Genomic DNA, 25,716 nt, shown 5'->3' with positions numbered 1-25,716 from the left:
GTTTAAGTGACTCCAAACAGAGGGAAAGGAAATGAGAAGCAGAGTTGCAGCCAAGAGGAAAGAGGAATTGGAGAAAAGCACTGCTAGGATGTAATTTCCTTTCTTTTGCAAAGCTTACTCAAGAGGAAGTCTCAAGGGGTTTTAGCAAATAGCGCTGATCTGTGATGCAAAAAAAATCAAAGCCAGTGGCATCATTAACAGCAATATGGCAACTTGCTCAGTGTGGAAGTTCTAGGCGTCTGTCACTGTGGCTACTTGTAAAACAACTGCAACCAAAGAGCACCGGAAGTTAGCACTGTGACATTGGAACCAGGAGTGATTACACTGATAATTTGGCAGCCAATAGCTACTTTGGATACTTTATCCTCTAATACAAGAGTGAGGTAAGTTTTCAAAGATGTGGGCCGAAGAGGCACATTATCATCATCATCATCATCGATAATAAAAGCAACAACAATAATAAATATAATAATGATGTGTCGTTAACTTCCCTGAATTAAGTCATAGTTAGATGATTGTAATGGTACCTTGGATACCTGCATCAGCTCAGAGTTGATGTCTCTGCCTTTACCCAATATCTTCAGATACCTCTCCTTTTTGGCCTCATTCAAACCATGTCATAGCGATCACGTTGAGTATTTTCCTTCTGTCCAAGTCATTTGAGGTATTTACATGTTACCCTTCTGAAGATGGTATAAAAAAGTTAACTTATAGTTTATCTTAACTTAGAATTTATCTTAAAACCCTTATCCACCCTATATTCAGTGCACTGTGTGTAATCTGAGTCCTGCCTCTTTTGCGTAAATACCTGTGTCTTAGTAAGGAGGAATTCTTATTAAGAAGTAAATAACAATGCACCATCTTTTACTCATGTAGCATGCAATTAACACGTGTAATTACATCCTTTGGAACAATATAGCAAGGAGATAGCAGAGTTACTGAATAACGAAGTGGATAATTTTGTTCACAAAGGGATGGATAGTGCCTATGTGGTGATCAATGTCTCTCTCCCCAAAAGAGATTTCCTATCAAAGCACAGAAGTATTTGGTATTCAGCGTAGCCTGTGTTCTTTCACTTTATGTGTACAGACATTACAGTCATGAGTGTTGCTCAAGTTCACTGTCTTCTTGAGAATGTACAAGGTATGGTAATTTTGAGCAAAACTTTAATTATGTATTGTGTTAAAAAAAAAAAAAAGAGTGGATGAGGAATAGGAAGATATGACAATCCCACATGCTTCACATGAAAACTATTTGTCAAATCCTCCAAAAGCAGGAAATACATCTTCATGAGAGGAAATAGGCACTGCTTGAGACCAACTTTAATTTTTTTCACACACAAGTTAAAAATAATATATCCTGCACATTAGTTAGAGTGCAAGTGTGCATATTGTGCCCAGAGTCCTTTCTATAAAAAAAGGATCATAAAATCCCATCAACAAGCTATATTTTTCTGCTGGAGATAAATCAGGAAGATTAATGAGGTTAAGTTATTGCTATCTAGTATGCCAGGGAATAAGTTTCTAAATTAGAATTTTAATTGTATGTTCCATTGCAGTCATCTTACTAATTCACATTTCATCATATTTCTAAAATCTTTCCTTATACGGAAGTCTTAAAGAATTTTAAAGGAATGAAAGTAATGGAGTTTTTAAAACTTAAGTAGGTAAAATGGAAATGGCTCTGAAAGCCTATTGAAACTAGGTTATCTAAATAATTTTTAGACCATTCCACAGAATCTATAAAGATTTCTATTCCTGCTATTGAATCGTACAAGTGAACTTCAGGTATGGCAGTGTTAGATACCAAGATAAGAAATGACATCAATAGATGTCATAAATAGGTTGGTTTAAAAGATATACAGAAGGTAATTCTTTGTCAGTTACTACAGAAGTACGCCAGGACACTCTCTTTTGCAGTACTGTCATGATTTAAGACCAAATGACAATTGGTCGCTGGAGACTAAATGTACTCAGCTACCGAAATCTTTCAATCACAGCTATATCCAGTTTTACAGATTGCATGACTTCCCTGTTCCGCAGGAGAGAGGACACAGTCCAGGAGAAAAGTTGGGTGGGTCTGTGCGGTGGTTCCAGCCATGCCATGTGTTCTCCTGCAGTGTCTCTCGGAGAACCTCCTCCCTTGTCCTCTGGGTCCTCTCCCTGAGCAACCCAGGACACTGCCAGGTATAGGAATGGGCAGCAAAGAGTACCTAATTCTTGTTTATCTTGTTCAAGTGCATTTGGTGCCTAAAATCTAGCTTTCACCGTGGCTGACGCTCAAGATCTGCTATTCCTGAAGGTGTTCAACACCTTCACAACTCTCACAGTGTCACAAGTCACCTTCACTTAAGTTACTTCTCTATTCTTATAACTGAGCTACTCCCTTATCCTATAGTGTTGACTAAATTTCACGTGCGTGTGCTGACGCTATTGTCAACTGGAGCTAACTCGTGCTAACTGCTACAAGTATGTGTGTCATTAAAGATACCATGCCAAAGCAGTTCAATCATTTTAATAGGTTTTCATTATGCAGCTCTAGCTTGACTAAACTGGGCAGCTCTCCAGGGAGGACCAAAGCCTGTGACTTGAAAAATACAAATGTATTGGAAAATACACTAATTGAAAGCATCTTGCCACTGAAAAATGAGCACAGCAATACAATGATAGAATTAGTACCAGATTTTGTTTGACCGTGTGGTTTTAGTCCCTATTTTGAAAGCTGAATGTTAAGTCATGCTACAGTTAGTCCGTGGAGGAGGTAACTGTTCCCCTTCCATTTCAACATTTACCATAGGCAGCGACTCTGATGTTTAGTGTCTCAAAAGAACTTTTGCTTTCCTGCTCTTCTTCTTGTGGGTGATCTAAATGCATCTGAGAAGGAAAAGACTCTGTTTCCTACCTCTGCCTATGCATGATTTATGAATGGATGTTTCTTTTATTTTTATTTACATCCGTTCACAGAGGCACAGCTACATAAAGGAGCATCAGGAACAATATTAGAGAGTTGCTGTAGGTCTATAGCTGTGTATCTGCTTTTAGACTGATCTGTGCCTTTTATCTCACACTTAGAAAACCTTATGTAAACTATCAGCCTAATTTTTCAAAAAAATTCCAAACAGGATGAGGGAGTTTTGGTGATAACATCAATATGTATTCTATTTGCAACAGTCTATTGTTTGGGGTTTTTTTCCATGTTCAGACCTAGATTATAGTAACACACCGGTAACTGCTTTATAACTGCTGAAGGCAGTTTACATTGCTTAGATAGATTTTCACATTGGCTCTTGCAGCAGACACATTTCAAGGGCAGGTGTAGTAAAATGTTTTTTAAAATTCCATTATTTGAAAACTGGACATAATTCTCAGTGATTGAAGCTGACAGAGAAGAACAGAGATGGTGAATATATTCTCTAGTGGCACGCTGTCATCCACAAATGCTTTCAGTGACCAAAGCAATGATTGAAGTATGAAGAGCTGCTTGCACACAGTGGATTGCCATCTGTGAATTCTTTTACCACTGCTCACAAACACTTGGGGTGATCTATTACTTGCAGGTGATGCATTTCCAATGATAAAATCTTTCCTCAAAGTGACTAGAAGATTAAAAATGTTGTTTCATAGCTTGGACCTCTCTGCAGGTTTCTTTAACGTGACTATCAATGACTCCTCCTTCTTAATTCCTTAAGAATCTAAATACTCAGTTATCAACAAACGGAATGTAAGTATTTCAATTTTCTGTTTAAAAAAGGAGTTAATGTTGTTAAGTAACAGGAACGTCCTCACATGCCAGATATTTTGCAGATTCTGAATACTGAAAAAGCATTGAACTGACAGATTTACTGTACTCATAAATCTTGGACTGTTCATTAAATGACTCTGAAGATCCTTGTCCTCCAAACATTTATGGACTTGCTAAAAATAAAATGTATTTACTAGGGTTTGTAAATACAAAGAGGAATCTAATGCAACACTAGGATCTTAACTCAGAGTTTAAAGGATGCGGTTTTTTCCATCTGTAATCTCCACATATAAAGTGGACACAGCAGTAGTAAAGGGTGATATATGTAGGTAAAACTAGTGATGTGTCTTCACTATCCAATTCAGGGCATTTTAGGCATCTGACTTAGCTGCAACTCAAAGGACCTACAGTAGAAATGTAATTTTTTTCTATAGCTAATTGAGTTTAGACGAGGACCTCCATTAGAACCGCTGTTAGTTGTCTGGTCAGACCTCAAGTCGACAGTGTGCATAACTCTCTGTACATAGCTTAAAAACAAATCCAGAGGCATTTATAACTGAATAGGTCAAATTACTAATTTCGCAAAAGTACGTCTTAATCTGGTTATCTAGAAATAGCAACGGAAAAATGGATGTTATCAGTGGACAAACTTAGGGTCAATCGGGAAGATCAGACATCATAAAGAGTCATACAAACAAATCCACAGATGAAACTTAAGATTTTTACACAGTGGAATATGCATTTCTTTGTACCTGTGAATAGCATTCTTGCTTATTAAGTAGGCAGAGCGAGATTTATGATGTCCTTTACTTCTCATTTCTTTGCTTGTAAGAGCTTGCATTTGTAAATGACATCGTAGGAGACTACACTGTTGTCACCTAGCAACTATGAAGTATTTTTTTCAAAAGTTGCTGCTTGGCTTTGGATTTATAATAAAAATAGTGGTACCACTCGACTCTTTACATTTGTAGATCTTAAAGTGCTTACGAAGATAAATTATTTTTACTATCCTTAATTGGAAGCATGAAAATCGAGGATGGAAAGCGAGTTGCCAAAAATGACAATCAACGTAGCTGCAAATTGTATACTGAAGATCTCACCCTAGTCACCACATTCCAGCCTCTTCAAACTGTACTTTTATGTAGGTCCTTTCCAATATTTTCTGGTCTTATGAATTTTAAATGAGGAAAGGGAATAATTTAAAAAAATCTGTATTTGCAATGATTATCTCCCCCTCTCATTTGAGATATTGCAGTTATTTTCTAGTCTGAGGGTCACAGTGAATTAGCCCTTGGCAAATATTTAATTTTTAATGGAAACCAGTGCAGCATTGAGTTAAAGCAAGCAAAAGCTTCACATTCATCCTAAGATGATCCCGTTGCTGCATCACTGACCAGTTCTCATCTTGCATAATTCTGTATAATTCAGGGTTTTTCAGAAACTGTTTTATCCTGATTATTGAAATATCTTCTAATAACAGAATGACAGTTGTCATTGCGTACTGAAATGTCTGCTTAAGGACAGCTGGCTTGAAGCGTTTCATTTTTCAAGTAGATCATGGAGGCTGGGTAGCCAGTGTTTTGTGTGATTTGAGTAAAAGAAATACTTACTTTAAATTATTTGAGAAATGTCCTACACTCATTTTCGGTTCTCCATTGCCCTTGCCAGACATTTGGTGGAATGGAGTTGTTTGAGGTCATATTTCTTCCTAATAGTCCACATTTTTAAGAAACTTTTAAGGATGAATTAGAATGAATAGTCACTAAGATAATGTGTGGGCTGCTGTGCAGCAGTCTCCCTGGAGAGTGATATGTCGGGAAAGACATTAAAAAAATTTCTGTAATGAAACATATATTTCTTACAAGTAAGGAAGGATCTTGACAGATCATCTGTTATGAGGTATCTGCTCTGTTCCTTACTTGGGGGACAAATGGGATTTCTCCTTATAATTCATAGTGGATTATCGTTCTGTTGCGGTTTGTGTAATGGCAGCATGTGGGGAATTTAGGAAATGATACTCCAGCTGTCTTTTACAATAACTGTTCCTTTTTATGCTTTTGAACTGTAATACCTCTTCCTTCAAATTATCTTTTCTGTACACTTCTCACTGAAATAGCTTTGTGTATTCCAAAGTGAATTAAAAAGAAAAATGGATCTACATAAATTACGTTTATTTTCTGTATGTGATAGTTTTATTTCCTTCACTAATTTATTGATAAAAAATGAAAGAAAAGTCTATATATGGAGATCTTTTTCTATAATACATTTTTAATAAAGAAAGTGAAGTCAATACGCAGTAGCCAGAAACGTAAATCTGTCTCCTGGTTTTCATTATTGTGCGAGGTTTGATATATATGTAATCTAAAGAATAGAATTATCTATGTTGCAGACATATTACTAGGAGGTATTTTATCTGTAAGGCTCATTAAGCTTATCATTGTTTGCAGAAGTTCCAAACAGGTGGGAGAAATTGAACCCCTGCATTAGCAGATGAGAAGCAGACGAGCTGCCCAAACAAGTACATTGCCTATTGTATATCTTCCCTGAATTCAATGCCGTGCAATTCTTTCCCACTTGTCTCCAGAGATCTGCTTTAATCAATTGGTTGAAAGCAATTTTGTTGAAGTTCATTAGTGGGACGGGGAGAAGCGAGAAGTCCCTAGGAGTATATTTGGGTCCTCCATATTTCAAGGTATAGGCTTGGAAGCTGTATCAGCAGGACTCTCTCTCTGCAACAGCACAGGTAATGCCTGGTGAATTATATCCAAAACCACTTGCTGGGTGGCATCTCATGGATCGATTCTGTGAACTAGTCTCAGAAGGACTGGAAGAAAACTAGAATTCTCTGTAGTCTGCCTAGCTGCCTGAAACACAAAATCCTGAGGAAGATACCAGGTCAAGTTTTAGAACAGACGAATGATTAGAGTGTTCTGCCTTTGGAGCTTTGGTGCTGAACATTTCCGTCTTTATTTTGCCTTTAACTGTGTTTAATTGTTCATCGCCGAGTGTTGTCTGAGAGTATGTGAACTTTGCAAGAAATTGAGACGTAGGTCTTTGTCCGTGGAGAGCAATTCCTCATGCAGTTCGGTCTGGCTTATTACAAAAGTATTTTCCATCCAGCCTGAGCCGAGAGTGCTCTGGAGTGGGAGGGCTTGCTTGCTTTAGGTGCCCTTGGCAGATATATAATCAGATAATGATTGGCGCCTTTTGGGCAAACAGCCACAAAGCTGTAAATCATTTTAGGATTTACAGGGATCTACTTTTCTATCCTGGTCGGAATCTGCATTTCTCAGAGCTGTGCCCAATGATGGTATGCCACGATTAAGGAGAAACTTATTTATATCTTTTTTATCATTGTCATTTTAAGCATTTCAATTTGCAAACCTTTAAAAATTTTCTAAGGAAGCATGGAGAGACGAAGGACAAACAAATTGAAGCCTTTTGACAAGGCTTCTGTTTTTCTTCAGTTATTATTTATAAACCTTTTAGAAATAATCCGTGTATTCCCAGGAGTTTCTGTATCATAAATTGGAAACCAGCACTCTAGTGAACTTATTAAAAGAAAATTCATTTTAGACACGGAATGCCCCTGTGTTCCATTGACTTCAGCGAGAGATCAAGGGTTTATTTTGACTTTTATGCTCTTTAGTAATGGAAATCATTGAGATTCGAACAACAATGCATTTCAAGTATGAGGACAAAGGACATTAATGGTAGTCCATTTAATGGGCATTATCTATTTTAAACCGCTCAGAATGTGTTGAGGTCTTGCCAGAGAGATACAGACTTCCCGAGGTTTTCCCTGTTTAGCTTGGGACTTAGCCATTTTGGGGTTCTGTTACCGGAAAAGTAAATCATGTACTTTCATGTCCCTCTTGAATAAAAAGGTTTAATCTACTGATCATTCTAGTAAAAAGATCAAAACATGCGGTAAGACTGGCCATCATCCTGATAGAATTCCACTGGTTTGTTTGGCAACTAAATATTTTTAACACAAGATTAATATTTTGATAGGAAATGATAAAATGCATCTGCATTATATGACTTACAGATACAGTGGATAAATTAAGAAATTGTGTAAATGCTCTTTTAGACCACAAAATGCACAGGACGGATAGGACATAACAACTTGCTTGCTGCCGTTTTGGCAGCTTGTGTGTTTTATTAATGGAAAAATATATTTTAAGCACCTTCAACTTTCTTATGTACATTAAATTTATTAACTTCAGCAGAGGTTGGGTGAATATTAGATTGTATCTTTCACAAAATCACATTATTTTTATTCTCTGACAAGATAATAATCTTGGTGGTATCATAAATTTTGTTTAAAAAAAAGACATATACATGTTAGCTGAATCTTGATTTTTTTAAATGCCTATATATGTTTAGATCCAGGAGGTCATCTGCCAAGAAGTAAGTGAAACTTGTAGATATGTCAAAAATAAAATGTGCTAGTACAGTGTGTAATTCTGCGCTCAAATACGGGAGCAACTCCAACATTGATGATGAAGCTCCTTCCGCTTCATGTGTGTGTACGAGAACTATGCGGAGAATCTGAATAGCACAAATGAAGGACTCAGTGTTGCACTCCTGAAACTTTGAAAAGGTTTAATAGCACTTCACGTGTAAATAATTCTTCTTGCTTTTATACAGATAATCTCATGTCAAATTTAGGTAACATCTGGAGCTATGCATAAATGCCATTTAAACAGGGGACTCATCTTTTTGCTCAACAGAAGAATTGAGTAAATGACACTTTAACAACAATGCCCACAAGTACTGTTTGGCTTTCCCCTTGATTTATCTGTAAGGTAATTGTTGCTGCATGTTTTTCTTAATGTCACTTTCTTTCCTTTTTTAGAGTTTCTTTGAAGGACAGTCTGCACCGTGGGATTCGGCTAAGAAAGACGAGAACAGAATGAAAAATAGATATGGGAATATCATTGCATGTAAGTGTTGACAACATAATTGCGCACTGTGTTAACTTCTCTTCAGAACTGGATAAGAATGACCACCAGCCTCGTGCTCACATCAGATTTATATTCCTCATCTCTAATTAGGAAGATAAAAGTGAGGGAAGATGTTAATTTTCTTTTTTTTTTTTGAGAAAACTGTCAGTTTTAATGCATTTTCTCAACTAGCCTCTTGTATACCTTCCATCCTGTGATCAACGTTTGGCTAATGGAGAATGACACCTTTAACCAATACTCGGCTCTAACATCTCCCAAACTGCTCCTGGCAGCTTAACGAAAGAGCACCCGTGATCGCATACGTACCTTGATACTGGGATTTGGATATTGTGGGAGTGGATGATACTGCTGCTATTAAGTATTCCTTAATAACAGTGACAGGTGTCCCTCTTAATGCTGGACAGACTCCAAAGAAAAGAACAGAATCTGTATGTTTTACTTAAAAATACCAAGCTTGATAAAGATTAGATATACTAATAATCAAATAACTTGAGGAGATGGTAGGATGCTTTGGTGGATGACCCCTAAATCTGGCATTACGAGATTGCAAAACGCTGTGGAAAGAGAAGCTGCACATGAATCTGTGATTCTATGATTCTATGAACATGGGGGAAGAAAATATATCAAGTTTGGTAAAATTATTAGTTACACACTGGTGGTGTTGCACTTAAAGGGTAAGTTCCCAGTGTGTATGTAGGTGATGATCCCTTCCCTGATTGTTCCTTCACAATCTTAGGTTTAAGACCTGAAGCGTTTGTGTTTCTACCAGCCAGACTGGTAATGATGAAGCAGGTATAAGCAGCAGTCACAGCATGTCAGAAGGTTTGTAAGCACGAAAGTGAACGATGACCTTTAAGGAGGGACCGTTTAATGATACTGCTGGAGTTTAGAAATCATGTATTAACCTAGGTACATGGGACAGCATAGAAGAATAAACACTGCTGATTGTGTGAATTTATGGAGGACCTGTGGAAGGAGTGTATAGTGTGCGTTTACACTGCCTAACTTCCGCACCTGGTCTACGTGCTCATCCAGGCACAGATCTACCTAGGTTTCCTCCTTAGTGAACCAGGTGGACATAACAGAGAGAAGGACAGCTCTTCTAGAGAAATGATTCAGAAATAGAGCCCATTTGAATGCTTCTGAACTGCCACCTCAGGAGGTCCTCTCTGCAGTGCTTGCACAACGAGTCTAGAGAGACCAACTCGTAACTTAGTGACCTACAGTAGATGGGATGAATAGGCCCTTATGTCACTGTGGCCCAGCAGGGGTGAGACACTCTACAAAGAGAAAAGAGCTCTGCAACTTGCTGCAGAAGGAGAAGGAGAACGTGCAGGAAATGCTTGTGGAGGCAGAGGCAAGTTAAGCCAGAGCTACTATCTGCCTCATCATTTTGAATGGACATGATAATATTGCTGCGTATTTTGGATGTATACTGTGCTACTTACTGAAAAAGGAAATGAAGTCTTCTAGGGAAACGTGAATGACGTGGTGGGCTGGAGCATTTGCAAAAGAAGATAAGTTAGCTAGATGCGGTTTTGCTTGTTTCCCTCCAAGCAATCTTTAATGTGTAACAAACTTGTTATTTTGTGAGGATGTAGCAATACATTAGATGACTATTATCATTTAAGTAAAAATACTGAAGGCAAAAATACGAATACCAAAAAGTTTTATGTTTATCCTTCCTTTGTGAAATTTTTTTTCCAGTCCAAGCATATGACAACAGATCTTCTCTTTTAGTCAGGTTTGGTGTTGTCAGTCCCGTCTTTAATGTCACGTTAGCCATCGCTTTACACTTTGACACCCTTTGGTTGAAGAAAAGAGAAGACTACTAGTGCTATATGTCTGAGGTAATGAAGTGATGAGTAGCCAAGGGAAACCAAGTAAAAGATATTAGATACACAAATCAATGGCAATTACAAGTGATACTGAAGACTTTCTGAGAGGGCAAATATAACTCAGATCATTTAGATCTCAATTCACTTTTAACGTCCTGAGTATTTAGCAAAGGGAAAGAGTTGGATGGAGTTGTTGTCAGTAACACTTCCTATTTATGTGGCTGTGAAAACACAGATAATACAAGTTAAAATCCATTAGCGGTAAAGACAGTATCTTAAAAGAGAAGCTGAAACTGCCCACAGCTTGTCGTCTGTTAAATACATGCATGCAAATGGGATAGTTAGCTGTTGAATTATTTTACGTGTTTTTCTGCTGCATAAATGGTCGCTTGACTCAGAGTCTGAGTACAATTTTAGCGGTCCACTTCTGAAAATTTGTCCCAGAGAGTTGTATAAAGTATTTGCTTTAGCTGAAAAGCATTTTGCTAAATTACCCTTTTATGCTATGTTTAGACTTGAAAAGACAATGGTTCAGGTGCCACTGACTATGGATACGTGATTAAAATTAAATGTATATTTTTTTCCTGTAAAATGTTTAATGTAATTTTTTTCCCATCCATTTATGCTCTTAGTTTAAATTTTCCCCAAGATACTACTGTTACATTATTGCTTGTAGTCATTATTGTTTTCCGAGGGAACTAAAACAATAGCACCAAGCGGCCAGCATCGCAGGAGCTTGTTAAAATGGCAATATGCTTTACATTACTCAAGTGCTGTGCATTTAATTGGCTACAAGCATGCCTTACCCACTCTCTGAAAGTGGCCACAACTGGTGAGTTGCTCTATCAACAAGCTCAGTCATGATCACAGTCCAGTCACCCACAGAAAACATGCTCCTTCTTTACTGAACACAAAAAGCTTTTTTTTTTTTTTTAAATTATTACAAACTAAAAGCAGCATGAATGCTAAATGAATCCTTTTTTTTACCTAAGAAAAAAATCTGGTTCTACCTTAATTGTATAGGGTTATGTATGGATTTTGGAAAAATCTATTGGGTTTTCCTCAGGAGAGATCTTGAGGTAATTTTGGAATTGGAGGGGTTCTGTATTTATTTTTACCTAACTCAATATTGGCTAAATGAGAAGAGACTATTGATCAGAGCTTTTAAAAGCAACTAAAGATTTCAGGTGAGACATTTATAAGAGGGCTGATTTGCAAAGAATCAGCAAGGCACGTCCCAAGAAAGGGTGACTGGCTAGGCGCGCTAATCAGCCAGCTACGCCAGGGGCTTGCCGGAGATCACATTATGCGGGCTGCCATATACATGCTGTAGGTAACGTGAGGGGAGCAAGAATAAAATGTTATCTATTAACATTTTCTGCAAAGACAAATGGTTTTTAACATAACTCATTTTGAAAGCTTAAGTGATCAGTGCAAAGATAAATTTGATCCACTAATAGAGGGGTATCAAAATAACAATGAGCTGGAAAAGAGAGTATTTATAAGCTACAAAAATTGTCAAGAGCAGCTGAATTAGAAAGGAAAATATACCCTAAAAATCTAGGCAGTTGACCTAGAGGCTATTTAAGAATCAACATACCTGTTGGAAGAATATATGGCTTATGTACATCTTAGGTTTAAATCTACCTGACATAAGCACGGGCCCAGACACAGTAACGTTTCTTTTTGTTGACTAAAAATTTTTTTCAAATTCGGAAGTGTTGCCATGCAGCAAGGAGTCAACTAGAGTTTTCAAAGCAATAAAAAGAGAGAGTCACTCCAGCTCCACTGCAAATGAATGGGTATTGAACAGTCCATTACCTCCAGAATTCCCAGAAACTTAGCTGAGAATGCAGTACTAGAAAGGATGCGCGTGAGAAGAAAACAGGGCAAATAGCTGATAATGAAGATGTATTTATGAAGTAACCTATCTAGTTTCGCCCAGTCTGAACCAAAAATTATTGCAAGGAAAGAATGGAGTAAATAAAGAAAATAATAGAATAACAGGAAAGGTAAAGAAAAGATACCACTGCATATTATTCCGTTGTATAAATCAGTCTAAAAGAAATAACAAGGAAGTTATATTTTTAAGATGTTACTTCATGGGAAATTTAACCTTGGTTTGCCCAGTACGGAACTCATTGGCATGCAAGTCGTCAAAGAAAGGATTCAGTTGCCTAAACATAGACATGTAGTGCCATTTCAGGTGACTTAGGACATCTGTGCAGGACCAACAAATGTGACACAGTACGCACGAGAGACTTGTGTTAGTCCGTAGAGGCAGCTGAAGGCTAGGCAGTATATCCTGGGGGATACAAAGTGGCATGAGATGCTTGTGCTTAGACAATTGAATCCTGCCCTAAGTAATTCAAGAAATATAAAAGTGGAGATCTTTACCAGCCTGAGTTGTCCTAGTAAGAATGTTTTTAAGGCAATGATGCAGGAAATCATGAAAATGTGGATGAAAACATACCATGAGTCAGTCATGAGCTGGGTCAGGTCCCAAAACTGTAAAAGCAGCAACCATGTCTGGAGCTTAGAAAGTTCCCAATGTAGTATCTTTCTTAAGTAAGACGGATTTTTAGAATTAAGAGCCTGTGAGCCAAACCTTTGTTCTAAAGAAACTGATAAATAGTTTAATGAAGTGGAGAATAGCACAACACTTGGCTAAGCTTAGCTTGGTAGGGTCAGACCAGCATGGGTTATATAGTGGAGACATGCTCCACTAAATGTTTAGTCTTGGAAAAGCAAATAAAGAGGCTGAAAAGGCTGACCTGATGAATGTAATTGATCGGAATATTCCAACAAGTTTGGAAAAACTCATTCTTGAAGACTATTAGGTGAAAGGACACTGTAGAGAGGTTGGTGCTGGTCTCTTCTCACAGGTAATTAATGACAGAACAAGAGGGAATGGCTTCAAGCTCCAACAGGGTAGATTTAGACTGAACATTAGGAAAGAATTTTTCACAGAAAGAGTGGTCGGGCATTGGAATAGACTGCCCAGGGAGGTGGTTGAGTCACCATCCCTGGATGCGTTTAAGAGACGTTTAGATGTGGTGTTGGGGGATATGGTGTAGGGGAGAACTTTGTAGAGTAGGGTAGATGGTTGGACTCGATGATCCCAAGGGTCTCTTCCAACCTAGACGATTCTATGATTCTATGATAATCCTATGATTCTATGAAATAATCACAAGAAAATAGCAAAATAAGAGCTGTGTGGAACCTGGACCTAAAATCCTAATTCATTCTGATTTACTATATTTGGTTTACAACTATGCTCATTCTCTCTCCCAAGGGATTCCTAGGGAAGCAAATGAGGCTCTGAGATCCGTAGTCCCTGAGACTTGGAGGATAAAAGAGGCTGAAATAAGAATTTGCCTCTTCCTTTCCTGCTCAGCCATTTGAAAATCTCTTGCCGTGTAATTTTAAAACAATGTTATTTCAAGAACCACTTGCCCTCGCCTTCCTCCCCCATAATGTGGGAAAATATTATGCTACTTATGATGAAGTTGGATTTTTTAAGTCACTTCATGTTCTTTCATTCATTTGTTATCTCTTTGGATTTTTAAAGTTGAAAAAAATAGCTATTCAGAACACGGGTGGCAGGTTTCAGGTGCTCTAATGCTTATTTGCATTTACAACAAAATAATGACAGTCATGAATGTCTCTCATCAGCTGCAAGTGATATTAGCTGAGCTAGCAAGCAGCATTCAAAAACAATAATACACAGGTATCTAATTAGCAAGAGTAACTTGTAAACAAAGCAGCAGTAAAGAGGCTATTTACCATCTCTCCATCCTTGAGATCATACCCTCAAATTGTTTTATCAACAACTTGTGCAGCATTCTGGAAAAGCCATTGTGTTTGGTTGCTTTTCAAGCAAGAGAATCAAGAGGAGTGTATGAAGTGTCAAAGAAGCAGCAGCCCTGCAAGCAAACAGAGATTCTTTTTTGGGGGGTTTTGGGGGGGAGGCGGTTTCGACCCTCTAACACTTCTTAATCACTGCTGTGGTATCATAAAGAAAATGAGGCAATCGACAAGAAATGAATTCATGCTGTGGTGTTTCGGATTGGAATTTGGAAAACAGAGTTGGAAGTGTTTGCACATTCCTGGATAGATATGGAGCAAAATTCACTGACAAAGCCATTATCTGACTGCTTTGGTTTTGTCGTTATTTTATTTTGCTTTCTCCCTTACTGAAGACATAATGAGTTTCCTTCAGAAACTGTGAGGTAGTAGTATGTCTTGTAGAATGACTTCAGCTTATTTTGAGTACCGGCAGAAGCATTTCCAAATTATTAAACCTTTGACAACTTAATGTTATTTATTTTATTGACAAATGGGGAGGGGGACCGTCAAGGCAAAAAACCATAATTGCAATAGATTTCACATTAGAGATATTTAAGATATTCAGACTGAAAATCAGAGGGGATTTGGAAAGCTTTATGAATGACTGAAATGAAGATTAAATGTAGATACAGTGTTTTCATGGACAACAAAACAAGCATGAACTTGCAAATACTGAGGTTTTAGTTTGACTTTAAAGTAGTATTTTGATGAAGGCTTTGTTACCGAATGTGTTTTTAATTACTTTTTTTCTCTCCATTGATCCCGTTTCAGATGATCATTCTCGAGTAAGATTGCAGCCCATTGAAGGAGAAACGAGTTCTGATTACATCAATGGAAATTATATTGATGTGCGTATCCTGATGTAGTCAACAAACAACGTTGTATTCAGTCAAACAGGCAACTCTTATTATTCTCATGCTGTTCATAATTTGTAATAGATATCACAGCTAATATCAGCTGCTATGTTGTCGGAAAGTGCTATCTTGGGAAGCTAGATGTACACTAAAGGGAGAAAAAACCTCAAAGGTTTTGTCAATAAGCAAATGAAAGCAGTCACTTCCTCGGACTGCCACTAGTCTGAAACCTCACCAGCAGCACTGTGTGGCTACTTTGTCTGCTGGTGCTTATATGGGCTAACAAAATGTTATTTTCACTTTCTATCAACAGCTTGGCATCATTCCACATTTAAAAGAAAGCTGTTTGCATATTAATGTGACAAAACTCTGTAATGCCTAATGCAGAGATTTGCAATCTCTTGTCATCTCTGCTCTTTTAAGTCGCCTTCAAAGTATATTCTGCAGCTGTTAACCAGTACTTCTAATGCAAGCAAGACATTTCATTAAATATGTAGGCTGTTTAATTATTGAAGGTGGCTTCTTTGTTCATTCTGCATCATGTTAACTTAATGTTTTACATTAGAATAAATTCTTTAAGAGACAAGGTGTTTTGGTTGAAAGAATGAACTCAAAAGTAGAATTGAAAATCGTTAGAAAGTCAATACTATCTAAAGCCAGAAATCTATGGATAGCAAAGATAATAATTTTGTTATTTACATGGAGTGCTGGATGTTAGGCTAAGTAAAACAAGTGTTGCTTCACAGGAAACTGTCTGCTAAAGATTTCTTGTTCAGCAGTGCCATCTTTGAAAAATGGTGTCACAGTTTGCAGTTCAAATTTAATCACCAATATGAAACAGGAATGTAACAGATGTTTTTCTCAGAGGATGAAGCAACTAGAGCTACACAAGGAAAGTAGGTACTTCAGTTGTAACAACCTGAAGTCTGAAGTTGTGACTTTCTGGAGATATCTCCTTCTATTGATGTTTATTTACATGTTCAAGAACCATTAAGTTAAGCTCAGATTTCTGCTCAACCCCTTGCTGTTTGAAAGAATAGCACAGGCACCAAGAGGTAAAGGCACATATGGAAAAATATTTATTTAGACATCTCACTAAACTCTGAAGGGACTAATCTGTCATGAAAGGAAAGAGAGAGTTCACATTGGGACCTAGATTTGAATTCACTTTCACACTTTCTCCAACATTCAGGATTGCTCTCATTTGAGGCTACTAGTATGTTCTTGTGTCAGGTTTGGATCTGATTCTAAAATATTAAAAGATGTGAGGAATAAGGATTTGGACCATACAGTCCCATTTAAAATGCTGATAAGATAGCTGCATAGCAACCTTTTTTGCTTATGGAAGTACAAAAGGATGGAGAGAAAGTGGCTGTAAAAGAAACAGTGGGTGAGGACCAAAAAATTCTCTCCCTCATCCTCAGCAGATGGCTTCACTGCAAAGCTTGGACAACTGCAGACATCTTCCAAAGACAACTCTACCACAAAACACTGCATTTTTTGTTTATAATCTTGCTTGTCAGGTTTCCATTAGAAATGCTTGTTTTTCTACTACAGAAGCAGCTGCAATTTTACTCTTCCATGCAATTATTCATACAGTTGTCACGTTGCCAGAATAAACGTGTTAATAAGAGAATGGCATGGTCATAGACACTATGAAATTTTCATGGATAAAAGAGAGAGGGGCAATGGTTATGCTGTATTTTTTCCCATACTTTTTTTTTTTCACTGGGAAGCAGAATCATTTGATCCCAGCCGCTAGGCATATTTGATAACACATAGCAGAAAAAAATTGACTCTGTAGCTATCTGAACACTTCTCAGTTCATAGACTTCCAAATTTTAGTTCAATGGCATGTAAAGGAATAAATTCTGTAGTTCGTGTTATTCTTTCTGTAATATTCGAGGTATCTGTAGTTGTTTTGAGTCTTTCCCACCTTGCATCACTACCATGCCCCTCGCTCTTTAGCAAAGAAATTGCAATGGCATGCAAGCTCCGGCTTTAAGTTCTTCCTGTTGATGACTGACAACGCATCATAATCATTATTAAAAGATTAACAATGGTATAACGGAATTTATCAACATACTAGTGCAGGATCTAAACCTTTGGTGACACTCCCATCACATCAGAAACTCAAATACTATAAAAATTGTATTGTTCCCTGTTGGCAACCTATTCAATGTTGCAAAGAATCCATAGAGTATTAGTCATTACTGCACAGCCAGCTTGTGATTAAGTTGCTCTTGTCATCAGAGAAACATAGAATTGTTTTATGTTCTTCCTGTTTAGATGTGAGCAAGCGTATTCATACCAAACCATTTAGTCAAAGGATTTACCTTCCTTTTTACGGTTCAGAAATAAAACATGAATAAAGCACAGTGGACAGAGCAAACACCCCCCCCCCCCCCCTTCCCCGGGCTGAATGCAAATCTAGCATTCTTTAGCTGTTAAAAAAGGGATAGGCTTTGCACTCAATAGCAGTAGCTTGGAGGTATGTCTCAGCCTCCATGAGCATCTGATACCATTAGCGGCAAGTGCTAGAGAGGATTTCATGCTGTTCATTTTCAGCAGAGCCAACAAGGGAATAAAAGAACATATTACTTCTGTCCCCTAATGTACAAGGCTGCAACTTAAGTATCTTGCAGAAAACACATTTACTTCTTGTTCCCCTTCTCGCTTGCCCTTCTCCCACTGGAAAGAACTTTTGCATCTAATATGTTATCTGTATTGTTGTGATTTTTACTGAATACTGCTCTAAATGAAGTTTCACTCGTAGCAACGCAGCCGAGGTGCATATTGCTTATATTTTTTTTTCCAATTTATTTTAGGGTTATCATAGACCAAATCACTACATTGCTACACAAGGTAAGTTTATCATCTTTTTTTTTTTTTTTGGTTATGTGAGGCTAAGAGGTTTTGGTACTTGGATTACAGTTTATATTCTCTAATATGCATTCCTGCCACAGTCAATATCTAGGACAAAGTAGGCTCAATCGCTTTGATAGAAATGAGCAAATTGAATTATTAACTAATTTTCAGGTATGTCAAGTAAGTAGTCCTTTACCTTTGTGTTCAAATAGGTAAGTGAAGCGTCCTTTTTGGCAGAAGTTACTCAACATGTTCTTACACATGAAAGAAAAAATAAGTCGTGATAGAAATATTTAGTAAACCTTTCGCAGAGACAACAGCGTCATGAAAATGTACATTCTATTAATTGTTCAATGATAACTAGTCGTAAATTCCTTAAAATACAAAACACATCAGTTAGCAAGTTTTAGCAGAGGACCCAAAGACATATTACGCTTGCAAGGGGATTCTTCAAGAGGATCTAGAGAGACAATTTTACAGATCATCATTTAAAATCTTGCTTGTGAACAAGAACCTATTCCTTTGTCAAAACGCAAATTAATTTTCAATTTGTACTTATCTTCAAAGACAATTTGCCCATTCTGATGCAGTTCTTATTTATTTTTTGGTCAAGTTCAGAGCTGGAACAGGTGGGAAAGATGAGTCTTCTGTGACTGCTTAATCATAATATTGAACAATATGCCAATCTGCTGCCTGTGTTTGGATAGCGTACTTGTGAAAACCTGTTTGCTCCTCCACTGCTTGGAGGGAATCTTCTCTGTGATGGGTATTCTGTGACAGAGCTTCCTGCACTTGCCCCTGGATCTGAAGAAGCTGAGTGACACCCACATGCATTATTTCAACGCATGCCCAACCTTTTAAGAGAGCCAGATGGAGTACTGAGTGGAATATACTCAGAATAATCTTACCGTGTGTTGGAATTAGATATGTACTTTTTAAAGACTTTTTATCAAAGCAGAGGAAAAGTTGGCCATGTCAAATAAGAGGTCTTACTGGGATTTCAGTTGTCCCCTAAGTAACCCAGAGTCTGCAGCTTCCAGTTCCCACTTCTACCAGTGGTAGACTTCGTATCTCTGTCTTTCTGCACTTCAGCTCTCCACAGTCGCAAATGAGGTGCTACGTTGTGTCAGAAGACAGCGGGGCAGGACAGGCATCTTCTTTTTAGAACCGCCTCACTACTGTCAAAATTACACTTTTAGACCAGAATTAGAATTTGTGATCTTAGAATAAGAGCCATTTAAATGTGCTGCTTCTTCCCCTTCTGCTGCCTACCCACCACATCCCTCAGTCGACAGGCCTTCTACGGATGCCCCAGATAGGAAAACTAGGACAAAACCGCAGCATTTGCTTAATTCCCTTTGGGCTTTTACACCTTCCTCTTCTGAGAAGAAATGGATTGTTCCATTTAACCTTAAGCTGATGACGCTGTTGTTTTTCTCCTTTAACTGAATCCTAAAGTGAAAAGTTACACAGTTGGTATTTCACCTGCAGTCTGTAATACAGTTCTTTTCATCAGGAAGCTCACCAGAAGATCTCCCTGACAGCTTTCTGATAGACACATGAGATCCCAATCGGAAGCAAGTTTAAATGCAGCTTTATCACTCATCGTAAAGCTTGAATAGAAATTACCAAGCTTGAGGGTTTTGTACTTTCAGCTTTTAAAGCCAAGTATGTAATAATGTATGAATAACGTACTGAAAGTCTATGTACCAGATCCACCACCAAGTCCCAACAGTTTCTTTGCCACACTTTTTTCCTGATATGTTGTCAAGGAGTACCTAGTCAAGAAGGAGAATAAGAGGAGTAGAAACAAGTCTTCTTCTGAGATGTAAAGAATATGTGACTGTTTCAGCTGTCATTCTTTGGGGCAGGTCCCATCACTTTCTGCTGTGTAGGTGCAGCTGAGTGCTCACGGGGACGCCTCATCCTTCCCACAGTGTGATGAGTGAGAATCTGACTCTCTGAAGAATATAAAATTAATTTTAAAATGAGCATACAATTTACAGCAAATTCAAAATAATCTGCTGTGATTTTTTTGGTGGATTACATCTTTAACATCTTATTTTTCAAGGCCAGTTGGGGAGCAGATTTGTGTCTCCATTTTGAAGGAACGCAGAGCACTGATCTCAAGAGGTTTATGTATTCTTTCTGGCTTTGTCGCTGGCCTGATGAAGAATTATGAGAAAGTTTCTTTTCCTTTCTCTGTCTGAGCTTTCCTATCTGCAGAATAGGGTTAAAAATACTCATCTGCTTTTTATAGTTCTCTGCAATGTCCTGATAGATGCAGCTGTGTAAAGGCTGGTTAATGTTATTCTCCAGTGTCCCAGCTCCCTGACAAAGCCTTTGCACAATACTAACACTTCCAGTAAGATGCAATCTCCGTCTTTTACAAAGGTGATAAGGTAACTGGGAATAATCTCTAAAACTCTTTAAGTGTCTATATTAGCTATGAAAGGGAAGACATTTATTTCACATGTCAAACAGACTGTGCCTCTGTATATCTTCCTTATTCGTAAGACTGTCATGAGCAACGGCTTGTGGTATAGCCAATGATGTTCATGCTCTGTTTTAGAACACACTTTCATACAGATATGTATAAACGCATCAGTGCAGCACAACAGTTAAGCTGCATGTTTAATTCCCTTGATGTCTACTTTACATCGGTCTTTAAATAACTTTTCCAATTCTTCCTTTTCTCCTCCACCGCAACTTTCACAGGTGCACACGCCTATTGTTCTTTGAAGGAAAATATCATTACGTGAGTCAGTTTTAAATCTCTGAGGAGTTAGAATGATTGATATTTAATTTTTCTGTGTTCTTCTTAAGCTACATTCAACATATCAAGCGTTAATGAGCAAATATAATTGTTTGAAGTGAAAAAGTGGCAAATTTAATCAGTTTGTAATAGAGTACCAATCTGCTTTTAACAGAGCTGGGAGTTGCATAATCACCTGTTTATTAAAGTGTTAGTGTCTTCCATACTAACCAGGCTTTGACATACAGACTGGTATCTTTCCACCTTGGCATTCGTAGCATCCTGCTGCTAATTTGAATTAGGGGGAGAAGCATTTTTTAAAAGACTTACCTAATGGAGGCTTTCTCAACTAATAATCAAAAAAGGTTCTACTTCCATTTTAAGAGTAATACATTCAGAGTGTGCACTTTCAATTATAAAACCAACATCATTTTGCCTTTAGGTGATAAGTAAAATGTGAGTGGTGGACTGAATTTACGGCTAATAAAGACTTTTGGTGATCTGCCGTAATTGGCATCAACAGATGGGATCCGCACCTGAGTCACCGTGATTAAAAAGAATCCCTCGTCAGAAACCGGCATACTGGATCACACAGAACCAGCATGCTGACGCTATTTAAAAGTTGCTATTTTGTTTTATATATCCCTTGTTCCCATGGATATAATTCTTTAAAATTCTTTTATAGCAGAATATCGAGCTCTTGTATGATCTGTTCAATTTACTGGCAGCTAGGGTTTTTTTTCCGGGAGTTAGGTAATCAATGAATTTAAACCAGGTCCTTTAGCGAAAGCGTTAGGTTGAATGTCTATATAGTACATGTTCTCACACAGACTGCTGGATGTTCTTATTATTGAATGACTGCTGTGGATCTTGCAGGTCTCGCCCCGATTACTAAGTGGGAAAAATTAAACTTTTTTCTACTTGCTTGTTCTGTGTCCCCTGAAGTTCACATAGTTAACTGCGCTATGACTTAGCTTCTTTTAGCAAGTCTCTGTCAAAGTTTTTGTAATGCTTCCTTCACCACTGCACCAGCAACTGTAAATTATGAGTGACAAACAAATGTTAATATAGTTCTACTGCATCACTCATTGCCATTTCCACCAGGGCTGGTTTTCGAGCAGATCAATCGTGTGTAAAACGCCAGATACTCCCATGCCAGCTGCATGTCTTTATAAATGAAGTACGTTAGTTTGCGCATCTCTGACTTTTGAATACTTCTCACGGGTCAGATTGTCTCTGCTTGCTGCAGAACGTGGAGATGTATTCTGGAAATAGTTCAGCGCATATCTTAATGACTGTTAAAAGTTACTCTTGAAAATAAAGCAGCTTTAGATACAATAGCCCAGTGTAGCCTTTCAATCTCTTTTTTGTCTGTATCCAGTTGAAAAGCAAATGCTAAACTGTTTCACTTTGTTTATTGCTGATTATGGAGACAGACATGAAATGAAGTTCCTGTCAGGAGGAGTTTTTTAGGTATAAGATATAAACTTCTGAAAATAAATATTTACAATGGAAATGTTTACAGTCTTCACTACAGCAGCACAAACTTGCCACTGTAATAACCCCTTTCACATTCCTTCTCTTTTCTGCAAAATATGTGTCTTTCTTCCACACACGACTGTATATGTTGTGTGAACGTTTTAATAAGGGTTTTCAGAAACAAAAATACATTTTCTTTCAAACTGAAAGTTCCCTTTCAGGCATCTGAAGCAAAAATATTGCTTTGAATAATAACACTCTTAACTTCCTTGGCATGTTTTTTGGTTTTATGTTGCAGAAAGTTGTCAGAACTGCAGCAATGTGGAAGCTCCACACGTATCTTTACAAAGAAACTTTTGCTGCCGTGGTTTTAGCCTCCAGATGAAAATTAACATTTGAAATTACTTCAGGGAGAATTGAGAAACAACAAAGCAAGAGAGTGCTACAGGCTGTAGGGTAGTCAGGCTGATTTCCTGATACATATACAAGTGATTGAATTCTTTACACCTGTATTAATCTTGAACATTCAACTGTGTCTGATGCTGTTCTTTACTTCTTAATCATCAAAATGTTAAAAAGGTGATTGAAGCCATCTGTCTTCAGTGCAGGAGATAAACCCATTCTTAAGCACTACGTTGAATAGTCGAGGCTTTCTGAAACAGGTCCTTCACCTGTTTTGCAATAGTGGTGACAAATGGCAAAGTTGTTACTTTTTTTTCCCACACCCAAATGCACACAGAATTAATAGACCCTTTACATATGGAAGTGATATCTCCAGGTTATATTCTGAAGCCATATGGCAAATTCACCAGAGCTCTCTCACTACCATTTCCCACTGAAAGCTGATGATAACAATTGCAACATTTGTGCATCTTTTCAAAGCTGGTACTTTTTCTAGTGTCGAGGACAAAAAGAGGCAGCGTGTAGTAAAAACTGGTAACTATTAAAGAAACACTTTCCAACAGTTGCCACATTAATGGTACATGAGAATACCAGAATTTCTCTCTGCCTCTGTGTTTATAATGGGAGATTTTAATGATAACTGTGTTAGAATAGTTATCTGTCGTGGTTTATGCCAAATCCACCACTGGGGACCCGAGGGACCCCAGACGGGACCGACAGATGCTCCCCTCTACCCCTCTTCAGAGAGAGGCAGAGGAGGAAAAAGAGACTTATGAGTTTAGAAGGAACTAAACTACTTTAATGAAATATTAATAATAAAATAAAAAGAAATAATGAAATATATACAAAACCGTATCAAGCTCCCCAGATGACAATCACGACACCGGCTGGCACTGGGGCAGTCCCAGGCTGGACTCAGTGACGGACGGGAACTGGATTCCGGATCTGGGTTCAGGATCGGGATCACAGGCAGATGAACAGAGTCCTCCTCAGATGTCAGCCATTGAAGGAAGAGCCCGTGACCCTTTGATCCCTCAGCTTTTATACTGAGCATGAGGCAGATGGGATGGAACACCCCGTTGGTCAGTTTTGGGTCACCTGTCCTGTCCGCTCCTCCCTGCAGGTGGGACCCCACTATGCTTTTCTGCTTCCGACCCTCCAACGGGGCAAATGACAAAGTTGGTTGCCCTTGGCTGTTACAGCAATAAGTATAAGCAGGAGCCTCTCTGCACACCATGCCTGGGCATCAGCTATAACCAACTGGTCTTGTCACTCTGAGAGAGTGAATATTGCCTGCACAATATGCTGTTAATTTCAGTAGTTAGAAGAGGCCCAGCTAAGAAGCCAAGTTACTGAACAAAATTGGTTCTGTTTTACCTCAAACCAGGACATCATCTTTCACCATTTTCATGATTCCTATCTTTTTCTGTCTTTGTCTTTGTGTGGTAGTTTTGTCTATACAGGGAAAGAGATGCCCCTGTTGCTTTCTGTTCACTGTAGAAGGCCGTAAATGCAGAGCTATCGTGGGTTTCTAACAAAGTTGGCTTAGGCTCTGTTGCAGTGTGTCGCTTCTCTGAATCTGTCTGCGTAGACCATGTGAAACAGGAGCATTGTTGGGAAACTGCTGATAGATCCATTGCTAGGTAGAGCCACTAACGTTCTTCTTCCCATATGTGTGGCTACATTTTGTATAAAATACATGCCTGCCGTTCATAAACCTTTGGAAATTCTTTGAAAGTACAAGCAAGCTTTAGAAATGATACTGAATAATAATTTAATATTTATTTGCAAATATAAATTCCCTCATCCCATGCAGGCTGTTCTTTCACTTGCTTGTTGATGTGGCTTGTGAAACAACATTTTGAAAAACTGATGATTCTTCTGTAGTCCACTGTCAGAGCCAAAGAGGAAGAAAAAGCAATCCTATCCTCTCCCCGGCAAAGACTGAGCAGCAGGAAATCAGACATAAAGGTCTTCAGAGCATATATAGATCTCTGTCTCAAAGAAAAGAGATTGGTTTGATTTCTCTGTTGCGAAGTCAGTCTAGAATAGCTATAACAGACTTTTGCATATCAGATTTAAGAAGAGAAATGAGAGCCTACAGTAATTAAGTAGACAAAGAGATGAATCAGGCAAAAGGAAATATTTCAAGTTTGTGTTGTAGAAAATAGGAGAATGTATTTATCCTCTTTAAAAAAATGTGACTGTAAAATATGTCCTGCAAACAAGGAAGTTATGAACTTCCTGAAACTTGAGAGCTGAGGAAACTGTCCTTGTGAGACAAACACACTTTCAGAAAAGAACACTATGGAGGTGGCCATGTATTAGTGTATTTACTTCTCAGACTCCTAATTCCCTAGATTATGCACTAGAATCTGGTTTTTGTCCAAGGAAGATGTATACAACATCAGCCTTACAAATTTGCGCCACATGCCTTTGTTTTGGAGGGATGCAAATTTTGAAAAAGTGATGTTTGATGATAGGGTTTCTGTCCTCGATAAAGAATCAGCCATGTATTGGGCTTGATGGGGAAGGTACCTGCCCCTTTTGCTGGAGTACCGTTAACATGCCTGTCAATCAGCAAAGCCTAATGCTAAAGCAGAAGAAGGAGCAGACAAATACAGTTCGTCAGGAAAAACACATTGTCAAAGCATCTTTTTTTCTGTGAAGTTTATTTTCCAGCCGGTCTTCGGCAGCCTGGAGGAAGCTTGGCAGCAGGTGTAAGAAGGCTTTTCGTCTTCTCAGTTGCTGAAAATAAAAAAAAACCAACAGCGTAGTAAATTTACAAACAGAATGCATTTCAGAAACAAATAAGGCATCTCTTTTTTTGTCCTGTCACCATATCTGAATCTTTGAAACCTGTCATCTTTTCTCTATTCTATGTCCTTTGGTGGCAACTGAAATATCTATATTGATAGGGCCACCAATGCACATGACAGTCTGGGTGATTTTGAAGCACT

Source organism: Vanellus vanellus, assembly GCF_965231255.1.
Source record: "Vanellus vanellus genome assembly, chromosome: 2".
Classification (NCBI taxonomy): domain Eukaryota; kingdom Metazoa; phylum Chordata; class Aves; order Charadriiformes; family Charadriidae; genus Vanellus; species Vanellus vanellus.
This window is presented reverse-complemented; position numbering follows the sequence as displayed.